Raw genomic sequence first — 22,946 nt, 5'->3', positions numbered from 1 at the left:
TGAATGTATTAAAATGGGCTTGCTTCTGACAAGATAGACAGCAGTACTAAGAACTGATAATTATTACAGATTTACTAATAGAAATACATATTTTTCCAAGGCTCACCAGCTGATGTTCGAGGCATTCAATTTTTCAGACTAATTTGGGAATATTTTCCTGAGTTTTGATGGTTTTACAGACAGTTTGTTATTCATCTTGATATCTTCTGCACTGAAAACATCTTGTTATCCTAAAGTGTCTCTTTACTCATGAATGGAGATCATCAAGAAAGATAAACTATTTCAACAAGTCATTTTGAAGAACTAATTATTGTTTTGTTATACCGCTAATGCTCAAAGTGATCATATGACGCTTAGGCTATCTTGGTTCTGATAAACTTGAAAACAAACCAAAAGAATTTAGTGGGAATAATGACACTCTCTTATGTTGCTTGAGGGAGTATATTGAACAGGGTGACCTGCTGTGCTCTTCAAACCAAGAGGGGAGATTATTCTTAACAGGGCACGAAACCAGATACTGATCTGTGTTCAGTTTAGCATTTCTGAAAGTCTAAAAACATCTTGAAATATATAGTTTAGTATGTGGTTTATATTTCATGAAGTCTATATTCTAAGGACAAATATGATTCATTACTTGGGAATTAAAGTCAAATTTTCACCTCAATAGGCTAAAGGTAGTTTAGCACATAAATACCTCTTCTGAAGGAACTTACACAATGCACCTGGTGTAATGGAATATTTGGATTTGAGGTTAGACTCCTGAACTTTTCCTTATGTGGATGGAGGCTGAAGGAGAGAAATACACATCTTTTTTTACCCTGCTGTCCAGTAGTTGTTTTCATCTGAGGTGTGGTTGCCTTCCAGCCACAGGTGGTCTGACCCAGTGGCCATGCCTCCCTATAAGTCATCAAACCAAGGCTACTGAAGGGAAAGCTTCACCCTCCCTCCCTCCCCGTCATGTCTTATCAAGAGTACTACTGGGTTCTTTGTCTTATACTTTCAGGCCTTTTGGAGGACACTAAATAGCCATGCTCTCAAGAAATTAGATGTCTAATTTCCATACAAGGACTAGGTCTGATATGGGGAGTAAGAGTCAGTCACTTTACCTGCTGTTGGGAAGGTATTTTATACAAAGTCTGCTGGATTATAATTTCCCGCTGCTGTTTGGAATGGAGGATCTGAGCTTTATGTCTTTGTATACCAGTTTCCATGTGTCCCTGGATTTTCCTGGAGTATTGTGGAAAGACACATTAAAGAAAATTTACCGCTCTTTACAACTCTTCTATGTGCATAAAAGTGACTAATTAATCCCATTTGGTGTTGGTGGGCCCAAGACAATGAGTGTACCAACAAGTCATCCAGTCAGGCATCAGCAGTAATAAAGGAACCAGAAATGTGTTCTTGTAATTTAAAGCCAAACCTGACTTCAGTTTAAAGACAGCTCCTGATCTAATTGTGGCCTTGCTTATGGTAGTTAATTTTATGTATCAACTTGACTGGGCCATGATGCCCAGATATTAGGTCAAACATTATTCTGAATGTTTCTGTGAAGGTGCTTTTATGGATGAGATTACCATTTAAATCTGTGGACTTTGAGTAAATCACTCTCCATAGATGGATGAGTTTTATCCAATCAGCTGAAGGCCTTACTAGAATAAAGATTGACCTTCCAGGGCAAGAAGGAATTCTGGCAGCAGACTGCCTGTAGACTCAATTTGCAGTTCTTCCCTTCGTCTTCAGTCTGTTGGCCTCCTCCATCAGATTTTGGGTTTGCCAAGCCTCCACAATCAGGTGGACCAATTCCTTAAAATAAATCTCTCTATATACATACATCCTGTTGCTTCTGTTTCTCTGAACAACCCTGGCCCATTATGTAATCATACCATTACCATAATGCCTGGCACATGAGAAGAACCCAAAATTATTGAATGAACTGATTAATGAATAAAAATATATACCTGGGAATTTTATTTGAAAAAAAATAGCTCAATATTGAATCTTGAGGTGATAAAGAATGGTTCTTGACACCTTTGAATCCAAAAATTGAAACTAAGGTGCAACCTTCCTTGCACATTGTTAAACTTGGCTTCAAAAAGATGTACTAGTTTAGGGAATAAAAGACCTGCATTCTAGTCTTGGCATTGCTTATCATTAACTATGTGACCCTTGATTTCTCTAGGTCTCCAGTTGTTTCTTCAACTGTAAAATGACAGTTGTGAGTGAGTTGATTTTTCAAGTCCCTTCGGTTGTAAAATGTCTTAATTCTGTAATTTCCTCTTACAGACCCTGCTACCGTGGTTATTCTGAATGTATCACTAAATCCCATGGACTCCACTAACCAGCTGCCAATGCAGTGATATCGTAGGGCACATCAAGTCCTAAGAATTACGGTGTTAAGGAAGAAATAAGAGTGCTGTCATTGAAGGCTACGGTGTTTCCTCTCCCCAGTAGGCACTGCAGAGAAAACTTGGAGACAGCAGAAGTTTACTGCATTTACAACTGACAGATGAATGTTAAAATCCCTCTCACATTTTTCTTTGAGAGTAAAGGAAAGAAGGCCACATCACTAAATTGTATCATGAATAAAAGTTCTCTCAGTTACATTCATTGCCTTGCCTGCACAGGAACTTGGTTATTTGCCAGCAACTTAATGTCTGGAGAAAGCTATAGGTCATTTTGCAACCCAGCATTTAATAGTATTGTCTAACAAATCTGATTTAATCTTTTCATTTTGTTGCCAATTTGAGAGTACAACACCAGCTCTAAACAATAAAATTTTAATGACCTGAACAATATTTTATGTTTAATCTCCAAACATATTTCTTTTATAGAAAATTCTGTGAATTTTCTGTCATATACATTGAATGGAGACATTCATCTGAGCTGAAAAAGGAAAGATCGTTGCAATTGTGAATCTTGTCAAAGGACAAATGAAAATGTGTTCATTTTGGAGAAGGCGTAAGCTACAAAGTGCCTGCTTTTATTAAAAATCACGGGAAAAAATTAAATATCAGCAAGATCAACATTAATTGGAATCTCAGGGGTTTTTTTTCCCCTAAAATAAAGTTGCTTTTTTGTTGTTGAAAACTCAATACTTGATATCAGAAAATATAGACAAAAGAACATTTCAAATAATGAGAATCCCACTCACCCAATAACAGCTATGCTTAATGCATTGTTGTTTATTTTTTCATAAGGTTTTTTTAAACACAACTTTCCCCCTTCCCAACTCACAAACATAAATCTGCACATAAACCAGATGTCTTCAAGACTGGCTAGTCTGGGGGTGCCTGGGTGGCTCAGTCATTAAGCATCTGCCTTTGGCTCAGGTCATGGTCCCAGGGTCTTGGGATCGAGCCCTGCGTCGGGCTCCCTGCTCTGCAGGAATCCTGCTTCTCCCTCTCCCACTCCCCCTGCTTGTGTTCCCTCTCTTGCTGTGTCTCTCTCTGTCAAATAAATAAAATCTTTAAAAAGAAAAAAAAAAAAAAGACTAGTCTGTGACATCAAACTGAGACCATGTCTCCTCTAATATTAAAATTATGAACTTCCAATCCTCCATATGACCATAGTTATAGAACCCTTGTCTTTCCTTGTTTTATGGGATTGGCCAAGAATTCCAACGTTTTTGACTCAAGCTGGAGGAATCCTCATGCATCTCACCTTGATGCAGAACCTGGCCAGCCCTTGGCATGCCCCATTTGCCTCCCTGTACCTACTTCACACAACATTTCCTTGGTTTGCACGAGAAGGAGGCACCTTCCCTGGGTGTTAAGTTCAGTTATGGATATGCCTCTCCTAACCTGGTAAGCCCCAGAGGGTTATTATTTTTTTTTTTCTTCTCAAGGTACACTTCTAGGTACTCAAGTGACTGGATTAGGCGTTAGCTTTACACCGTTGGCAAAACCAAGTCTCTTCTGATGGCATAGGTCAAGTGTTGAGAGAAGACCCTAAGTCCAGACCTGCTGACTGTAGCTTCCTAGGTTTTTTTTTTTCTGGATTCCAGTTCTTTCTTCCATTCAGGTCTCAGCCAGGGCGCCCCCCGCTTCAAAAGAGCAGATATTTGAATCACAAAATGAACTGAATTTTGACATAGATCCTTTTTCTTCTAGAAATTATCTTGACTCCTATGTAAATTTGTGGATATCATTGAATACCTGGGGGAAGGGGCTCATCTGCCTCACCTATCAAGAGCATCTAAGAGATGGGCCTTGCCTTGCCAAATATACCTAATTATCATTTTTTTCCTCTGAACATTAGCTAGGTACCAGTCTTGCAGGAACGTTAGGTAGCATAAGGGTTACATAAACAACCACTGGATCCAGATAGCTCACATATAAAGCTCTGCTCTATCATTTGCTGGCTGATGACCTTGTGCAATTTACCCAACAGCTGTCCCCATCAATAAAACAGGGCTGATGACAATTGTACCTTTCTCATACGTAGTTATGGGGACTAAATGTATGAATACTGTTTAACATTGCTCCTGGTTCATAGTGAGGGCTCAATTAATGTTAGCCATTACTACTTCAGTGATTCTAATAATTAAAAGGGCTTCCAAAAGTTGTTCCATCCAGAACAATCAAAAGAGAAGTATCATTACTGAAGCTAAAAATTGATAGTCAATTTTAAATATCACTTTTCCATTATATAAAAAAATAAAGTCTTAATCCATTGGTGCCCTGTTTTGCACCAATTAAATGTTGTTTTAAGCCCATACATTTTTGTAGTTTTTCTTTAACTCCCCACAATATATTGTGAAACTCTTCTCCTTGTCAAAAGCTATACTTCTATAATATTTTTAAATTTATTATCCTATTTATAGAACTATATTTTATCAGTCACTTCTTGTTTTCTTGTTTCCAGTATTATAAATGTTAATGAAAGATGGTCTCATGAGTAGGTGGTCACATGGCTTCTTAATTATTTTCTTGAGAATACCAGAAATACCAGAAAAGAAATTTTAAAGCTTTTAAAATATACTGCTAAATTGCCTCCGGACACACTTACTAGTTTATACCAGAGTCAGTGGCCCTGCCCCTTCACCAAGAGAGAGCACTTAAAAACTAAATGTTTAATAATTTGATAGAAAAAGCATGTTGCCATATGTGTATTTCTTTACTAATAGGTTGAGTGGTTTTTGTAATAGACTTTTTTTAAAGATTTATTTTAGAGAGAGAGGGAGAGCATGGCAGGGGGCAAAGAGGAAGGGATAGGGAGACGGAAAGGGAGAGACCCTCCAAGAATCTCTGCTGAGTGCAGAGCCTTAGGTGGGGCTCGATCCCATGACTCTGAAAGCATGACTTGAGCTGAAACCAAGAGTCAGACACCCAACCAACTGAGCTACCCAGGCCCCCCTAGTCTTTATTTTTTAGAACAGTTTTAGGTTCATGGTGAAATTGAGAGGAAGAAATTTCCCAGATGTCCCAGCCCCCACATACACATAATGTCTCTCACTATCAACATCCCCCACTAGAGTGGGTATATTTGTCCCAAATGATGAACATACACTGACACATCATTGTCACCCAGAGTCCATAGTTTATATTAGAGTAGTGAACTCTACTTGGTGTCACGGTAGGTTTTTAATCTATTCTTTCTGAGTTAGTATGTTCCGAGCCTATTTTTCCTTTTTTAAAAAGGTTTTTTTAATTTATTCATTAGAGAGAGAGAGAGCACGAGCAGCGGGGAGGGTCAGAGGGAGAGGGAGAAGCAGACTCTGCCCTGAGCAGGGAGCCCAAAGCAGGGCTCAATCTCAGGACCCTGGGATCATGACCTGAGCCCAAGGCAGATGCTTAACCAACTGAGCCACCCAGGCGCCCCTTTCCTTCCATTGCTTTAAAAGAGCTTTTTATATAGCTTTGCGCAGTGGCAGTATCGTAGCCAATGAGGTTTATCCGAGGCACGATTATTGCTAATTGAAAAGAGCTTTTTATATATATATGTAGGAGAGTCACAAGTTTCCTTAGTGCTATCAAGAAAGAAGGAAATTTATCTTATTAATTTTCTATAACTAGTCCAGTGTTTCCTATGAGCCCTCACTCTTGGGGAAGTGGATTGGTGAAAGTTGTGGAGAAGTAGAACTTAAATTTATCAACGAATGTATCTTAGGTCTAATTTAAACATTTATTCTTTAGATTAATCTTAAGTACACGCTCAGACTTTAAGGTATACTTTCCTTCTCCTTGCTCTTTCACCAAGGCGATATCTGATATGTTTGTGTATTGGCAGGGATAGGTATTTATGTGATCCCATAGAGTATGGGGGTAGTCTGACAGAGGGTACAAAGGTATTTGTGTAATCATCTGTGACGTTTATTATCTATCTAGTTATTTGGCTCTCTGATGGAATCTTCTACTGATGCTGAAGTGGGTCTCTTGCCTTGGTCAGGGTCTGGTGACCCCCTTGGCTGCCTCAGCTGGAACCTTTTCACATGCCATCTAGCTCTGGCCTAATTTCTCCACTCTTCTGCCTTGGGTTTCCAAGGGTTTTTATCTTCAGCAAGAGCCAAAGGAAGCCTGGTACTATAAACTCAGGCTCTTTTTCTTCCCAGCCACTTCAGGAGGCCATTTTTGTCTTTTTCAGACTCTCAAATTAGGAGTGGGGGACAAACCTTTCCTGCTTATGGCTTTTCTCTTTATCTTTCTAAAACCTCACTCCTGTCTGGGATTTTGGTTCAGGAGAAAAGAGTTAGAATACTTTTATCTGATTCTTTACTTCCCCTACTTTTTTCTTTTCCACACGCAGGTAGGGTAGAATTGGCAGGTTTTCTTTCTCTTCCTGTTTAGCTGGAACTTTCTTTGGAACTCCCCTCATATTCTGTTCCTGAGTTTTAATCATGGAAGAAGCCCTTTGAGCTGAATCCACTAGTTTTGGCAATTAGAAGTGGAAACCTTGAGGCAACTACAAACCAGAGCCTATACAGGGCAAAATGCATTGTTTTGATATTCCCCAGACATTATTTATTTTATAAATATATTTGTACATATAGATTCAGATGTTCAGATCAGATAGAATTGAGGTCTCTCATGTAGGTTACAAATGTTTATGCCCCATTTTTTCCTTTCCGTAAAAAAGTTATGTTTCTTATAGTAGAGAAGTTCTACAGTTTCATGTAGTCAATCTACCAATTGCATGTTTATGGTTTCTACATTTTGTAAAACTTAGAAAGCATTTTCCTCATCCAGGAAAAATTATGTTCACATTTATTTCCTTCAAATATTTTTTGGCTCAATTTTTTTCTTTTTTACTTTACCTGGAGGCATTTGGTGTAAAGTGTAGTATAGCCATATATATTAAATACATGATAGCAATCTAAATCTAAATATATACATTTATTTAAAAATACATATATGTAAATATATATATTTGTAGATACACATATCTACACATGTATATATATTTAATAATCAACTCCAGCTCATTATATTTATTGAATAGTCCTTTTTTCTTTTTTTTAACATTTTTATTTTTATTTTTTAAGATTTTATTTATTTATTTGAGAGAGAGAGAATGAGAGATAGCACAAGAGGGAAGAGGGTCAGAGGGAGAAGCAGACTCCCCGCCGAGCCGGGAGCCCGATGTGGGACTCGATCCCGGGACTCCAGGATCATGACCTGAGCCGAAGGCAGTAGCTTAACCAACTGAGCCACCCAGGCGCCCGAATAGTCCTTTTTTCTTACTAATTTGAAGTATACTAAATTCTTATTTGCTTGTCTTTGTTTCTACCCTGTTCCATTAATATACCTGTGTGTTCCTTTCCTATTTCAACAGTATATTTTTAAAGCTAGCTTTGCAATATTTGAATATCTTTTTTTCAGGCTCTTTCCCTTATTGTTTACATTTTTCTGCATTTTCTTGGATTTTTCATGACTTTCATTCAAGAGATTTCTAGAATAATATTTACTTTACCCCAAAATTGATTGTCATTCTATTTGGAGTACATTAAATTTTAAGATTAAGTTACCTTAAAAAAATACAAAATCTATTTTTTTGATAGAGCTTGTTAACACATTAATTTAGGGCATGGGAATAACTACCCGAATCTCTACCCTTCCCATCATCCAAAGAACAATTTAAAAATTGCCAGGTAGACTGGGGTGTCAAGGTTTATCTAGGCAACAAAATCCAAGAAAATATTTATGACTTAAATATTTGGGAATTGGACAAAAAATTGTTTTGCCTTATATTGTCTAGATAAATAATGTAAATTTATATATGTACATGTATGAATTCCAAGATTCCCTTCCTTCTGATTTCAGAAAGAGTTAGTGGTTTTCTGTTATTATACCTATCAAGTTCCAACACTTCCATCTGTTTTAGTGATTTCAATAACTGAACAAATAGAGTATAGAGGATGACTATCAATTTTACCCTTGCTTTTGCTTTTTCCTCTTTTTTCTTATGTTTTAATTATATCAAATTTTTTTTATGTGACCTCTAAATTATAGTTTTCTTTCAGTCAATATTATCCTTTCAGGGCTAAATTTATGAAAATAACCCCACATTAATCAATAGACTCATTTTCTCCTGTGAGTATGGATGGATAGATGGTTGTATTCCCTTTGAACTAAATCTTTTCTCTCAAGAACTATCTATGGTATGTACCTTGACAATGTGTTTATTGGAGGGACTTTAGGGTGTTGGATTTTGCACAGTCTCCTGTAATGACCTCCTGCACTGTGAAGAGTCAAGGTGAACTCATTGGCTACTTTGCCACTCTCTCTCTTTTTTTTTTTTTTAAGATTTTATCCATTCATCTGACAGACAGAGACACAGTGAGAGAGGGAAGGAGTGGGAAAGGGAGAAGCAGGCTTCCCACCGAGCAGGGAGCCCGATGCGGGGCTCGATCCCAGGACCCCGGGACCATGACCTGAGCCGAAGGCAGACGCCCAACGACTGAGCCACCCAGGCGCCCCTACTTTGCCACTCTCATCCTTTGTGCCCTCCAAATACTTAGGTTTGAGTGAATTGAGAGGGACAAGGAGGGGCTGATGATTTGGGTGATGTGTGGAAAAGTCATCTGTAAGAATTGTAGAAGTTTATAATCATTCATCTTAGAGCTCACAAGCAAAGTAAAGGATCTACCCACGTGACACTTAGACCCCTTCATTGCTCTAAACATTTCTCTTGGCTCAGTATTGGGAAACAAAGGAGCAGATCAGCCAAGCTAGAAGGGGGAAAAATAAGGCCAAGGGATAACTTGACCTGAAGAGAATCCAAATTAGCCCTTCCATCTTTATATGCCACCAGTTGGAGGCAAATGATTGTAAGTTTTCACTCGTCTATAAGGATTTCTATGATTTTATTTTCACGTAAATATTTTTACACTAATCCTTAGAATATTTAATTTTACCAAAAAAATAAAACATAATATTTCTTCATATAAAGTTATATTCTATGCTTTTAGCACCTTAAGTTATTTTTAATAAAAGAATTATAAGTTTTAACTCATGGCAATAAATTAGCAAAAACTGAATTTATTTGGTATATCATAACCACCCCCATTTAGCACAGGTGTTCAGCAAAAGATTTAGGAATTGTTTTGGAAGCTCTCGTTAGCTGAGATAAATTAGCAGAATATCTATACTATTAAACTGTTCAAGTACATATTTTCTTTCTTGATCATTTTGTAGAGGTCTCATAAATATCCAAAGCTGGCATGCTTGTCTTTCAGGAAGTTCTTAAATGTATCAGTAGCACTAAAACCCAGTATTTTAATGGTTCTAAATGTCAGAGCAGTTGGCTGGCCATAGGACATTGAACAAACCCAACCAAAACTCCAACCCACCAAATGAACCTCATTTCATCCCCAAGGGCCTTTTGTTTCTGAAACAGCTCATGGGATCTGTATAGACCAGAGTGGTTTTTCCTAAGGGAACTAATTGCTTATAAGAACAATGATGAGGGTAAATTTGAAGTCTACCATGATGTTTCGAGCAAGAGGAATTAAAATAGCAAAAATGCCACTGCAAAATATAAGTTATGCCGGAAGGGCTCTGGTTTCCAGGGAAAATCGTAATTTTAATCAAATAACGATGGGAGGGGTTCCACATAAAGATGTCAGATGTTATGATAGTGAGTTAACTTTCTGATTACTTGCCAGTGTGACAGTCTCAGAAGGCACAGGCTAGGGGAGGACAGAGGATGAGTTATCACATGCTGACACTCTGAAGCCACTTGGTCGCTGAATGGAAACATGAAGTTAGGATGTGGACACAGAATGAGAGAGATGAACTACTGGAAAGGAAAATGCTTGCTTCACACTTGTGGCAAGGGAAACCCTGACCAATGGCATTTGGACTAAAGAGTTATACAGTGTTAAAAAAAAAAAGTTATATAGTGTGAGTAGAGTCAGAGAATAAAGAAGCGAATGTGAATATTTCAAACAGGGAATTTAATATTGGACACTGTTTACGTAGGTGATGTAATGACCAAGAAGCCCCATAGGAGATGGTGAGCAAATTCAGAGATTAACCACAGCAGGAAACCGCCAGACCCCTAGGACTGGAGGGGCAGAGAGGAGGTAGTGTTACTGGAGCCCAGAGGCTGGGACTGTGCAATAGAAGCTGAAACCACAGAATGAAGAGCTATTTGCTGGGAGATGGAATCAGAGAGGAGACTCAGTGAAGACTAAGAGCATCCTTGGAGGCAGAGAGGAGGGGAGAAGTACTCTGGCCTCACTCGTTAGCTGGCCCTCCAAACTTCCATCATTGCCTCCCATTGGCCAAGCCTACCTATATGCCACAGGGCAAGGGAGCCTGGGAAATGTGGTTTCTTATAACAAAGAGCACAGGAAGGGCACGACTCGAGCAGATCTGAGCAAAAAGAAACACAACCAACCAGGCCATCTTGCCTTACCTTGTCCGGAGTATTTTAAATTTTGAGGGCTGCCTCCTAAGAAACTTTGGAACCGATGTTTTATGTTTTGGAACATAAGTACCAGTAAAAATGTTAATATTTCTTTCTGCTCTGTAACTGCAATCAAAAAAAAAATACAAATGCTATTGAAATAAGATAATTTGATGGTCATCTAAAATAGGAGCACGTGAATGTTCAGTGGCCAGACTAGACTTCAGTCTGCATTTCCCTCTTCATTTTTTTTTACCTTGTCTGTATCACCATATGCTGCTTATCTAGTTGTCACAAAGCTGAGCATCTGCAAAAAAGAATAGTTCTGCCATTTTTAAGAGAACAGATGAAAGTTTTCCATGATGCAAGAATGGTTTTTAAAAGATAATTGTGCTCCTCCTGTTCTTATAACTGAACTTTATTTTGTGTTCTATAAGTGATTTCTGATCTCCTGGCTAGAGGACTAAAAAAGATTCCTATTTTTAGATGCTTTACCTTTGACTTTCTATGGGATTGTCCTTACCTACACAGAAATAAGAAAGAGTCCAAAGACAGAGAAAGGGAGATAGAAATAGGACCATCATGGTGCCCCCAAATAAAGAAACCACTGTTCTCTGTGTTATTTGTTTCATTTCCCCTTTTGTAGCACCATGGCATTAAGTTGAAAATAATAATTAACATTTATTGAATACTCACTATTGCCAGACATTTGGTTGAAAATAATAATTAACATTTATTGAATACTCACTATTTGCCAGACAAAATTTTAAATAGTTCACATGTGTTACCTCATTTAATAATCAAAACAAATCTACAAGGATGGTACTTTATTACCCTGTTTTATAGGTGAAGTAAACCAAGGAGTAGAGGGGAATTTACCCACAGTCACATACCTACCTGGTATGTGACAGGGACCATGTTTGAACTTTGCAGCTCGTCCTCAGAGCCCATGCTGAACCATGATGGTATACAGCCCACTCTCTCAGGTAGTCTCAGACAGGGAAACCTGGTGGACTAGTAACATGCCCACAGACTTTATCAAGAGAAGAGGTACTGATCTGAAGAAGTGGGTTAGTGAAGTTCTAAGGCTCTCTTTGGACAACTGTGCTTGAACACCTACCAACAAGCGGGCGAAGAAATTGTCTGGTGTCCAAATGGGAGTCATGAGAGAGTAGTGGTCAAGCACACAGAGTCTGGCCAGTTTGACCCAGCTTCTTAGGTATTTTGCATAGATTTGGGGTGTTAGTTACTTTATCTATGAAATAATAATGAGTATTTACCTCATAGGGCAATTGTGAGAATGAAATGAAATAAGTAAAGCATAAATAATATAAATGAAATAATATAAGCAAATGAAATAATATGTCGCATAGTTATTACCATACTCAGTGAGTAGTTGTTATAATCACTACTATTATTGTTATTATTATCAAATGAAGGAGGGCATCAATTTGGAGCCCAGATTATCCCCTTCTTATATTAGTATAGTAAGTCCTAGTTAACCACTGATTCATCCCCCCAAATCTATCTTGCCATATAGGAGCCTAATATTAATGAGCCCTTCTAAAGACTACAGCTTAAACTCTGGTTTAATTCTAAATTCTCTACCCTGTTAAATACAGCAAAGTAAACAAAAATCAACTCCCCACTGAAGACTTCTTTGAGGCCTACACAAATAAAAAAATCCTTTAGAGCTTGTGGTGTCTAAACAGGTTGTCTGTCCAATCAGATGGGGGCCCCCAAATGTGGGGCAGTGATTGAGTGGAAGCCAGTGGCACGGGTGGTGAAAGAATTCACCTGAGGTGGAACAAGGTGATAGAAGTTTATTGAATACACCTGCAAGGGAGCAGTGGGTGGGGCAGCAGAGGAGGGGCTGTCTGTAATGAGGCAGGGGTTGGGGGCTGTTTTTAAAAGGGGGAAGGTGAGGAGGTATGGCAACAGCTGGAATACTCCCTTTTTTGGTAACTGTACCTAGTTGTAAGTAGCCCATTGGTATTTTGGGTATTTGGGGGCCTATGGGTATTTTGAAGTGGGTCCCCTGATGGGCTGGTCTGTATTCAGCCAGGGAGGTCACTGTGGGCCCTTTTCTACATTCCATCACTCAAGCCTGTTTGCCTAAAAGTGGCCTCTACAGAGCTCTCTCATTACGGTCTCCAATATGACCCCCAAAATATGTTGTAATAGTAGCTCCCTTTGGTCTTCCTCTTTGTAAGTTAAGTTCTTAGAACATTCAAACTATGCAATATCCCCTAGGCTTATCCCATGCTTCTGTCCTCCTGGTCATGTGGTGTTTCCCTCTACCTAGGAAATCACTCCCTCCTTCAACCTACCTAGAGTTCTTTATCTTAGGTCCATCTTACATGAATATATTCCACAAAGCCTTTTCTTATCTACTCAAATAAATGCAATGTCTCTTTGATCTCTGAACTCCATACATTTGCTCCTCACCTATGCAGGGATCTTTAACATCTTGTATTTTATTTGTGAACTTACCTTATCCCTTCTTGTTAAGATAAAGACTCAGGGACTGATTTTATATCTGCAACATTCACTGTGCCTTGCACGGAAAAGTCCTTCAAAAAATATTTGTAGAATTAAATTTAATTTAGAGAAAATTTTGAGGAATACAATTTCCACTTCAGTTATCAGTTTTGGTCCTGCTTCTCTGCTCAGCTGTTTCTGACTGAAGACTTTCTTCCCTAGTTTCAGATTTACCATTGTTCAAGTAAACTGTGCATTGAAGAGGCCTCTGTTGAAAGGAGATCTTTAATGAGAAACATTCTGCCATTCATTTTGCTGTTACATAAGGCCAAAAGAGCTTTGCCTTTAAACCCAACCTACTACAGGGCACCTGGGTCGTGCAGTCAGTTAAGCGGCCAACTCTTGGTTTCAGCTCAGGTCATGATCCCAGGGTCTTGAGATCAAGTCCTGTGTCAGGGCCCAGGCTCCGTGTGGAGTCTGCTTGAGATTCTCTCTCCCTCTGCCCCTCCTGCTCATGCTTTCTTTCTCTCTCTCTAAAATAAATAAATAAATCTTAAAAAAAAAAAACAAAAACCCAAACCCAACCTACTACAGCCTTTGGAAAGGCTCCTTAATTGACCGTTAAGCAGGTGCATGCACATATAAACTCTTCAGTGAATTGAGAAACATTCCACCAAACAAAGCATGCTTTCTGCAGCCACCAAGGGGATAAGCATCTTTTGAATGAATCAAGACCTTCACCCACTCTTCTTCTGAAGGAGATCATGTTACTTCAAAGAAGGTAGGACACACAAAACTCATAGTTCAGAACACACACACACAAACCAGGTTTCACTTTTTTCTTTTCAAATTCATAGATACTATGGAAATTGGTAAGATGAATCCAAGGAGAAAAATTCTGATTTCTTGAATTTTATGTATATGTATATGTCGTGATAAAGATGAATGTGGTAGAGAAGTGAACACATTTTGAAACAATGCTTTTGTTGACATCATTTGGCAGTAGGGTTTGCTGGGAGTGTATGTATTAAACGGTGTGGGGAGAACTATCCAGTGAGGGAAACAGGATAAAATGCAAAGCCCCAACTTTTTAGATTTGTGTCTACAGAGAGTCTCTGTGGCAGTGTGGCAAGGCTTCAGGCTTGAAGAACTTAGCCATTGCATTTGGATTTTTAAAAGATCCCACGCCAGGCGCCTGGGTGGCTCAGTCGTTAAGCGTCTGCCTTCGGCTCAGGTCATGATCCCGGGGTCCTGGGATCGAGTCCCACATCGGGCTCCCTGCTCCGCGGGAAGCGTGCTTCTCCCTCTCCCACTCCACCTGCTTGTGTTCCCTCTCTCGCTATGTCTCTCTCTGTCAAATAAATAAATAAAATCTTAAAAAAAGAAAAAAAATAAAAGATCCCACGCCATAAATTCTGGTTGCAATTAGAGCTTATAAAAAGAAAAATACCCTAGGAGTTATTAATATGTAAATCTAGTAATTTGAAAAATTGAATGATATCAGGTTAGGGTTTCAGAATGTATGGCATCTAGTTTTGGCCAAAATGACATCATACTTCCATAGTTCTGCGTAAGTTGACAGTAAATTGCATAATATTTCTTTAAAATTAACACAGAGAAAGAGTGTGTAGGGAGAGCATAAGGTAAGAACACAAATGTGGATACAGTGCATCATACCAATGATCCACATAGTCTCAACGTTCATCCTCAAAGTAGCCAATATCATGTTTTGGTAGGAAAAAAATATCCAGTAACAAAGGAGATCACATCTTTATAAATGGGGCAGAATGGCTCCTTTAAAAATGTTCTCTTTTATCTCTGTCAAACTTAAGAGTGTTTTATCTCAATACCAGTACCAGCAGAATAACCAATTGTTCTTATCTCTGCCAGTAGTCCTTCCATTGAGGATAGTGTTGATAGGTGGAAATATTTCTTGGAATTGCTCAATGGCCAAGCCTGTAGACACAGCTGGAATCAATCGTGAAATGGGATGCATGGCTAATCAGTTTACAATATGGACATAAGATGTGACTGCTATTTCCCTGCTTACAAGCCCTTAAAACAATCTCAAATAACCTGAAATAATTTATTTGTTTTGAAACCTAGATACATAGTTTTTTTGCCTGACTAAAATAATAAATTGGTATAGTTAGCAGGCTGCATTAATCAGTTTATGTCCTTTTAATACCACAAACACCAAGGGGCATTCATATTCTTTTATCACGCTGAAATCTGGTTCAGACCCAGATTCTTCAATTTCAGTTCCCTGTCTTTATAGTCACATGAAGGGCGGATTTGTGAAGAAGAGCATGGCTCTCTCAAAGTTAAGAATTGTTTTCATATATTTTGCTTTATTTTAATAATCTTTTGTGAATGTGTCATGTACATAAATATAATTGTTTTTATGTAGCTATTTGTATTTAACCCTATTACAATTCACCCTTTATGCAAAGAAGTAAGCAAGCCTCTTGTTTTTCAAAAACCTTGCCCAGTTAAAGCTCCAAAAGTGTCACCTGGTTTGAATATTCAAGGTTTGGTAAATTCAGGTGAGTCAGTCTATGTGGGAAATAAGCATTGGCTTTGGAGTAAGAAACCTTGGGTTTGAATGTTAGCTCTACTGATGAGTTGGCTGATTAGAGTAAGTAATTTAAATTCTGAGCCTCATTTTCTTTTGAAACTTGGAGTTAGTAGTCTCTACCATACCTTCATTCATTCTTTCATTTATCCAATATTTATTAGACACTTTCTAGGTGTTAGGCACTTTACTAGATTTTAGTGATACAAAGAATGAATAATAACTCAATCAGTACACTCCAGGGACTTATAAGTTAGGGGTGTGTTGAAAGTAATTAAGGCACTATTGTCAGGGGTATCATAATTGGTATAGGACCAAAATGCCAGGAAATTGAAGATGAAAGTGAATTTATTTCTCTGCTTTGGGGGAAGGTTTAAAAAGAGATAACATGTAATATAGCCCTAATGCAAAAAGAAGATGAACAGGCATGGAGATATGAACAAGATGGCTTATTTAGAGAACTGTGGAGAACATTGTGAGATTGTTATAGAATATGGGGGATGGAGTAAAAGGAAACATTTCTTTGCCATAGAAATCTAACTGTAGTATCTATTGGTGCCACATCACTTTCAGGCTTATCTATTCTTTCAAAGAAATCTAATGGATTATTCAAGCATTTTTTTCTCTTTGAAAACATGGTCCACCTTTCCATATGTTGTGTGTGGGGGGGCGCGCCCGCACCCGCTTAAGTGTTCAGTAATGCTTCTTTCTTTATGGGTTTATTCAAACTTCCAGATGTGGGCGGAAATCTCACCAATCTTTATTTTAGAGTCTTCCTTGGAAAGTATCTTAGGGTAGGGAGTTGTACTGGCCAGCTATCATTTTTTTGTGACATGGTGATCTAAACTGCAAAGATAGATATGTTGGTTAAAGTCCTATGATTTCAACACCTAGTTCTCATAAAATTCCTAGGTGGTTACCTTTCAGCCCCATCCTGTGAACATTCATGTGACAAAAAGTTGTTCATAGCTGTGTGATCCAAGAAAGTTGTATAAAATGTGAAATTTTATTATCTAGATCTTAAAGGATAAATAGAAAGTGAGTGGACATTCCAGGCCAAGAAAGCTTCATAAATAAGGTAAAGAGACAAACTCAGAGCAGGGAACATGAAGGAGGATAGAGGAAATACAAAATCACTGAATGGGACATGATGATTGCCTACTTGCAACTGGGCTTCATTCAATAGATACTCTGGGCTAACCAAAGATTTTACATCACAGAAATATGACCAGAGTTGTTCTCTAGGAAAATGGATCATAAATCAGGTGGTAGAGAAGATTGGGGATATGGAATGTAGCTAGTGAATACTTAGAGAATAAACACATGGTAAAAAAGGAATTGTGTAGAGTGCCTGGGTGGCTCAGTCGTTAAGTGTCTGCCTACAGCTCAGGTCATGATCCCAGGGTCCTGGGATCGAGCCCTGCATCGGGCTCCCTGCTCGCTGGGAAGCCTGCTTCTCCCTCTCCCACTCCCTCTGCTTGTGTTCTTGCTCTCGCTTTCTCTCTCTCTGTCAAATAAATAAAATCTTTAAAAAAAACAGATTTTTAAAAAGGAATTGTGATTGCAATATTGAAAACACAGGGAACAAATTAGAGATAAATTTTGGAAGTAGAATCAATCACCAAGCAACAGACGGGGAAAGGGGGCTAAAATGATTCGAAGTTTTGGAACTGAAGTGATGTTAGTTCCATTAATAGGAAGTGAGGGCACACGGGAAGGAGGAAGAGACCATTTCAGGGAGAATACAATGAGTCAGCTACACATATATGATATTAGTGGAGATAATAGACAACTAAAATTAGGTATGTTCGGTCAGAGGAAATAAAACCTTTTCAATTGTTAAACATCTGTGTCTGTCCCTTTTCTGGTTTTTGACTATAATAAACTAAAATGAAAGGTGAATTATGATTACAATCCTATCCTCCCAAGTTACTGGGAATTGAATACAATATTGTTCTAATCTAATCTTACAACATCCTCATCAATGTAGCCTCTTTTCACGCTAATATGTGTTCCCTCACCTAGGTCTCTAACTCAGCAGTCTCAATTAGATTGTCAGCAAACAGAGAATCTCTGTCTCTCCCCTTTATTTCTGTATGACAGCTGGAAAAGGTTATTGGTTCTGAACCCAGATAGCTTCTGTGTAAGTCTTTCTAAACTCCCATAATTAATCTTTTGCAGACTGACAGTAATTCTACTGTCTTCATTTTGCAGACACAAACTCATTTGGCTTTGCAATACTTCAGATAACTTATTACTATGTTAAAAAAGAATGGAGATACTCCTCTAGGTTTCTCCAGTTCTGCTATATGCTGTCAGGTCAACATTCTCAGCACAACTAAGCAGAGACAGATGGTACCCATTTCCTCAGTGACAGAATCATCCAGCAATGTCAAAGGCATTTACATCCTTGAGAGAGGGAGAGATGCTTTATGACTAAAAGTTTCCCACCACGTATGTTTCAGAATACAGAAATAAAACTTCAATAAAAATTCATGTTCAATTATGTTAAAGTGTAATTACATGAATCATTTAGAAATAAACTCAGTTACTTTGTTTTATTATCAATTCTCCAAGGACCTTTCTGGAAGACATTAGTGTGCCTGACTAGAAGGTGTCTACAGTAATGATTATGTAAAATTCAAAATTGGACACAGTGTCCTCTAAAAGTATTTTAAACCGCTGTAGTAAAATTGAAAAAGGAAAACTGAAATATTGTTTAGGAAAATGGCCACTAATTTGGATAACATAAATTGTGTCTTTTGTTTTCTTAATCACTTTTCTTATCCTTTATTTTATATATTACTGCAATGGATTTATCTGTATCAATTCTATAAACAGGACCTTAAATTATCTGCTTAAATAACTTATAAGTCTGATACTGAAGGCATTTTAAACTTTTTCCCATCCTATCTATTTCCTTCTCTACTGTAAAGATAGCTAGTATTAATTTTTTAAACTATAATTTAAAACTCCTGAAGAATCTAGTGACCTGAATTTTAGTCCCAATTCTGGCATCAACTATTTACAGAATCTTTGCCGACTGTCTTATTTTCTCTGAATCTTAGATTCCTCATATACAAAGGGCAAGGATTATTTAGCTAAGATCTCTTCCATTTTTGAAGTTCTATTGCTGAATTATTTGCTCAGGTGTTTTCAGGTGAAAACAGTAAATAGATAACGAAATAAATGTAAAGCATAATTTAGTGAGATACAAAAATTTATTTTTCATTAAAGTTATATTATTTTTTTGATCTAAAATTATAAAGTAAAAAACCTGTAAAGTTGGAAATGACAATATTTTTATCTTGAAAGTATCAGTCTTAGGAGCACATCTTCATATTCTATTCTTTCTGCCTCCAGGATTTTCTACCCAGAGGGATTATATCCTTTGAAAGCATCTATTTCACTGGTTGAACTATAATTATGTAGAAGGAAATACATATTCATTCCCTGTATTTATTCAGTTACTCTTAGTTTGTTGATTTCACCCTCCTAAGTATGTTTCTGAAATATTTCTGAAAATTTTTTATGTCATAAATGTATAATTGCTTGATTTTCTTTTTTCCATTTTCTTTTCTTTTTATTTATTTATTTTTAAAGATTTTATTTGCTTATTTTGTCAGAGAGGGAGAGAGAGAGCACAAGCAGGGGGAGCAGCAGAGGGAGAGGGAGAAGCAGGCTCCCCACTGAGCAGGGAGCTTGATGCGGGGCTCGATCCCAGGACCCTGAGATCATGACCTGAATCCAAGGCAGATGCTTAACTGACTATGCCACCCAGGTGTCCCCCTTTTTTCCATTTTAATGTATAATTTACATACAGTAAAATCCACGATTTTTAGTGTATAATTCTGTGAGTTTTCACAAACTTTGCACAGTTGTACAAGCACAACCCAAGTCAAGATAATTCTGTCACCCTGCTCCCCAGTTTCAACATTCTCCTTTATAGGCAGTCTGCCTACTGTCCTCAGCCCCGAACAATCACAGATCTCTTTTCTCTCCTTATAGTTTTGCCTTTGCCTGACCATTACATAATGAAATCATACAATATGCAGCCTTCTGTGTCTGGATTCGTGCACCTAGCAATATCAATGTTATTGCACGTACCTTCCTTTTTATTGCTGAATACTCCATTCTGTGAATGTGACCTACTTTGTCTACCCATTTCTCAGTGAAAGGCATTTTGACTGTTTCTAATTTAGGGGGTTATTAATAAAGCCAATATAAACATTAGCATCCACATTTTTGCGTGATCACAGGTTTTCATTTTTGTTGTTACATACCAAAAAATGAGATTTCTGAGTAATATGATAGGTTTATATGGTTATTATTTTGAATATCTACCACCAGTATATGAATTTTGGTTGTTCTGCATCATGTCAACAATTGGTACTGCCATTTTTTAAAAGGCATTCTCATAGGTATGTAGTGGTATAAAAATGTGGTTTTGATTTGCATTTCCTGAATGTCTAATTGTATTGAGTATCTTATGTCTTCATTTGCCACTTGTATATCTTATTTGGTGAAATGTCTGTGCAAATCTGTTGTATATGGTGTGAGATACAGATTGAAGTTTTCTTTACTGAACAGGAAGATCTAATTTTTCTAGCACTATTTGTTGAAAAGATTATCTTTTCTCCATCAATGTGTTTTACACCTTTGTCAAAATCAATTGACCATATAAGTGAGAGTTTATTTCTGGATACTTTATTCAGTTCCATGGATCTATATATCTGTCCTTTCCAATACACTACACTGTAATGATTTATGTATGGCAGTTCTGAAAATCAGGTAGTGTGAGTACATTATCTTTGGTCTTCAAAATGGTTTGGGGTATTCTAATTCCTTTGTCTTTTCATATAAACTTTAGAATCAACTGGCAGATTTCTTTTTAAAAAAATTACTTGCTGGGGTGTTGATGGAATTGCTTTGACTCAATAGATCAGTTCTTTACAATAGATTCATTGAAATATATTGCACATACAATACCATTTGCCTATTTCAAGTACACAATTCAGTAATGTTCAGAGTTAGACAACTATGACCATAATAAATTTTAGAACTTTTTAACACTCCATAAAGAAACTTCCCACCCCTTAGTCAACCCCCCCCCCAATCTCCCATTCCCCAACTCTAGGCAACCACTAATCTACCCTCTAAAGATCTACCTATTCTGGACATTTCATATAAATGGAACAATATAATATGTGGTCCTTTGTTATTGGTTTCTTTCACTTAGCATGTTTTCATGGTTTATCCATGTTGTGGAATGTATTAATGTACTTCATTTTTTATTGCTGAAATATTCGACTTTAAGGCTATACAATATTTTATTAATTAGTTGATAGACTTTTAGTTGCTTCCACTTTTTAGTTGTTACAAACAGTGTTGCTGTGAAAATCATATACAAGTTTTGCTTGGACATATATTTTCATTTCTCCTGGGTATATACCTAGGAGATAAGAGGCTGCCATTTGATAACTCTATGTTTAACCATTTGAGGAACCACCAGATTTTTTTCCCAAAGCAGCTACTTCATTTTACAATCCCATCAATGTCTGAGAGTTCCAATTTCTTTACGTTCTTACCAATACTTGTTATCTTCCATTTTTTTTTTTTTTTACTACAGCTATCTTAGTGGTTGTGTAGTGGTATCTCATTGTGGTTTTAATTTGCATTTCCCTGATGGCTAATGATGTTAAACATCTTTTCATGTGCTTAATTGACCATTTGTGTATTTTCTTTGGAGAAGTGTCTATTCAGATCCTTTTCCCAGTTTTTAACTGGATTATTTTTCTTTTTATTGTTGTAATAGTTCTTTATATATTCCAGATATAAGCTCTTTATCAAATATATGATTTGTGAAATTTTTCTGCAAATCTTTGGGCTTTCTTTTTCCACTTTACTCATAGTCTGAACACAAAAGTTTTTCATTTTGATGACATCCAATTTATTTTTTCTTTTTTCACTTGTGCTTTTGGTGTCATAGCTAAGAAAGCATTGCATAATCCAAGGTCATAAACATGCACATCTATGTTCTCTTGTAAGAATTGCATGGTTTTGGCTCATAAATTTAGGTCTTTGATACATTTTGAGTAAATACTTGATAATATAGTGTGAGGTAGCAGTCAAACTTCATTTTTTGAGGGGTGTTCAGTTGTTCCAGCATCATTTGTTCAAGATATTTCTTTCCCCATTAAATTGTTTTGGCACTGTTGTTGAAAACCAATTGATCATAAATATAAGGGTTCGATTTTGGACTCTCAGATTTATTCCATTTATCCATAAGTCTATCTTTATGCCAATACCACAGAGTCTCGATTAGGTTTATAGTAAGTTTTGAAATTGGTAAGTATGTATTCTCTAACTTTGATCTGTTTTCAAAGTTGTTTTGGCTATTCTAAGTCCCTTTTTTTGGCTTATGGATTTTACAGTTAGCCTGTCAATTTCTGCAAAGAAATTAGCTGGGATTTTTATAAGGATTGCATTGAAACTGTAGAATATTTGGGGGAGTACTACTGTTTTTTTTTTTTTTTAAAGATTTTATTTATTTATTCATGAGAGACACAGAGAGAGAGAGCGAGAGAGAGGCAGAGGGAGAAGCAGGCTCCCAAGGAGCAAGGAGCCCGATGCGGGACTCGATCCCAGGACTCCGGGATCATGACCTGAGCCAAAGGCAGACGCTTAACCATCTGAGCCACCCAGGCGCCCAGGGGGGAGTACTACTGTTTTAACAATATCAAGTCTTCTGATCCATAAGCATGGAATATCTTTCCATTTATTTAAGTTTTTTTTTAACTTTTTGAACAGTGTCTTGTAGTTTCAGAGTATAAATTTTGTTCTTTTAGTTAAATTTATTTCTAAATATTTTATTCTTTTTATGTGCAAGTGGAATTGTTTTCTTAATTTCATATTCAAAATGTTCATTGATGGTGTATAGAAATAAAATTGATTTTTGTATATCTGGAAATCTGTTGAACTTGATGAGTTGTAATAGGTTCTGTGTGCGTGTGTGTGTGTGTGTGTGTGTGTGTGTGTGTGT

At 37.3% G+C, this 22,946-nt stretch overlaps 1 long non-coding RNA gene and 1 pseudogene across 3 annotated transcripts in view; both read left to right on the top strand.

Moving 5' to 3' along the window:
* The window catches only part of LOC112806760 (uncharacterized), a 333,839-nt gene that overhangs the window by 118,388 nt on the left and 192,505 nt on the right, over positions 1 to 22,946 (top strand). The gene's annotated exons all lie outside the window — the stretch shown is intronic.
* On the top strand, positions 5,855 to 5,978 carry LOC112808140 (U4 spliceosomal RNA; annotated as a pseudogene).

This window comes from Callorhinus ursinus, unplaced genomic scaffold, assembly GCF_003265705.2.
Source record: "Callorhinus ursinus isolate GAN/ISIS: 27379988/994484 unplaced genomic scaffold, GSC_fseal_2.0 scaffold2, whole genome shotgun sequence".
Lineage (NCBI taxonomy): Eukaryota > Metazoa > Chordata > Mammalia > Carnivora > Otariidae > Callorhinus > Callorhinus ursinus.
The sequence above is the reverse complement of the archived record's forward strand: the minus strand, read 5'-3'. Positions and strand labels throughout refer to the sequence as shown.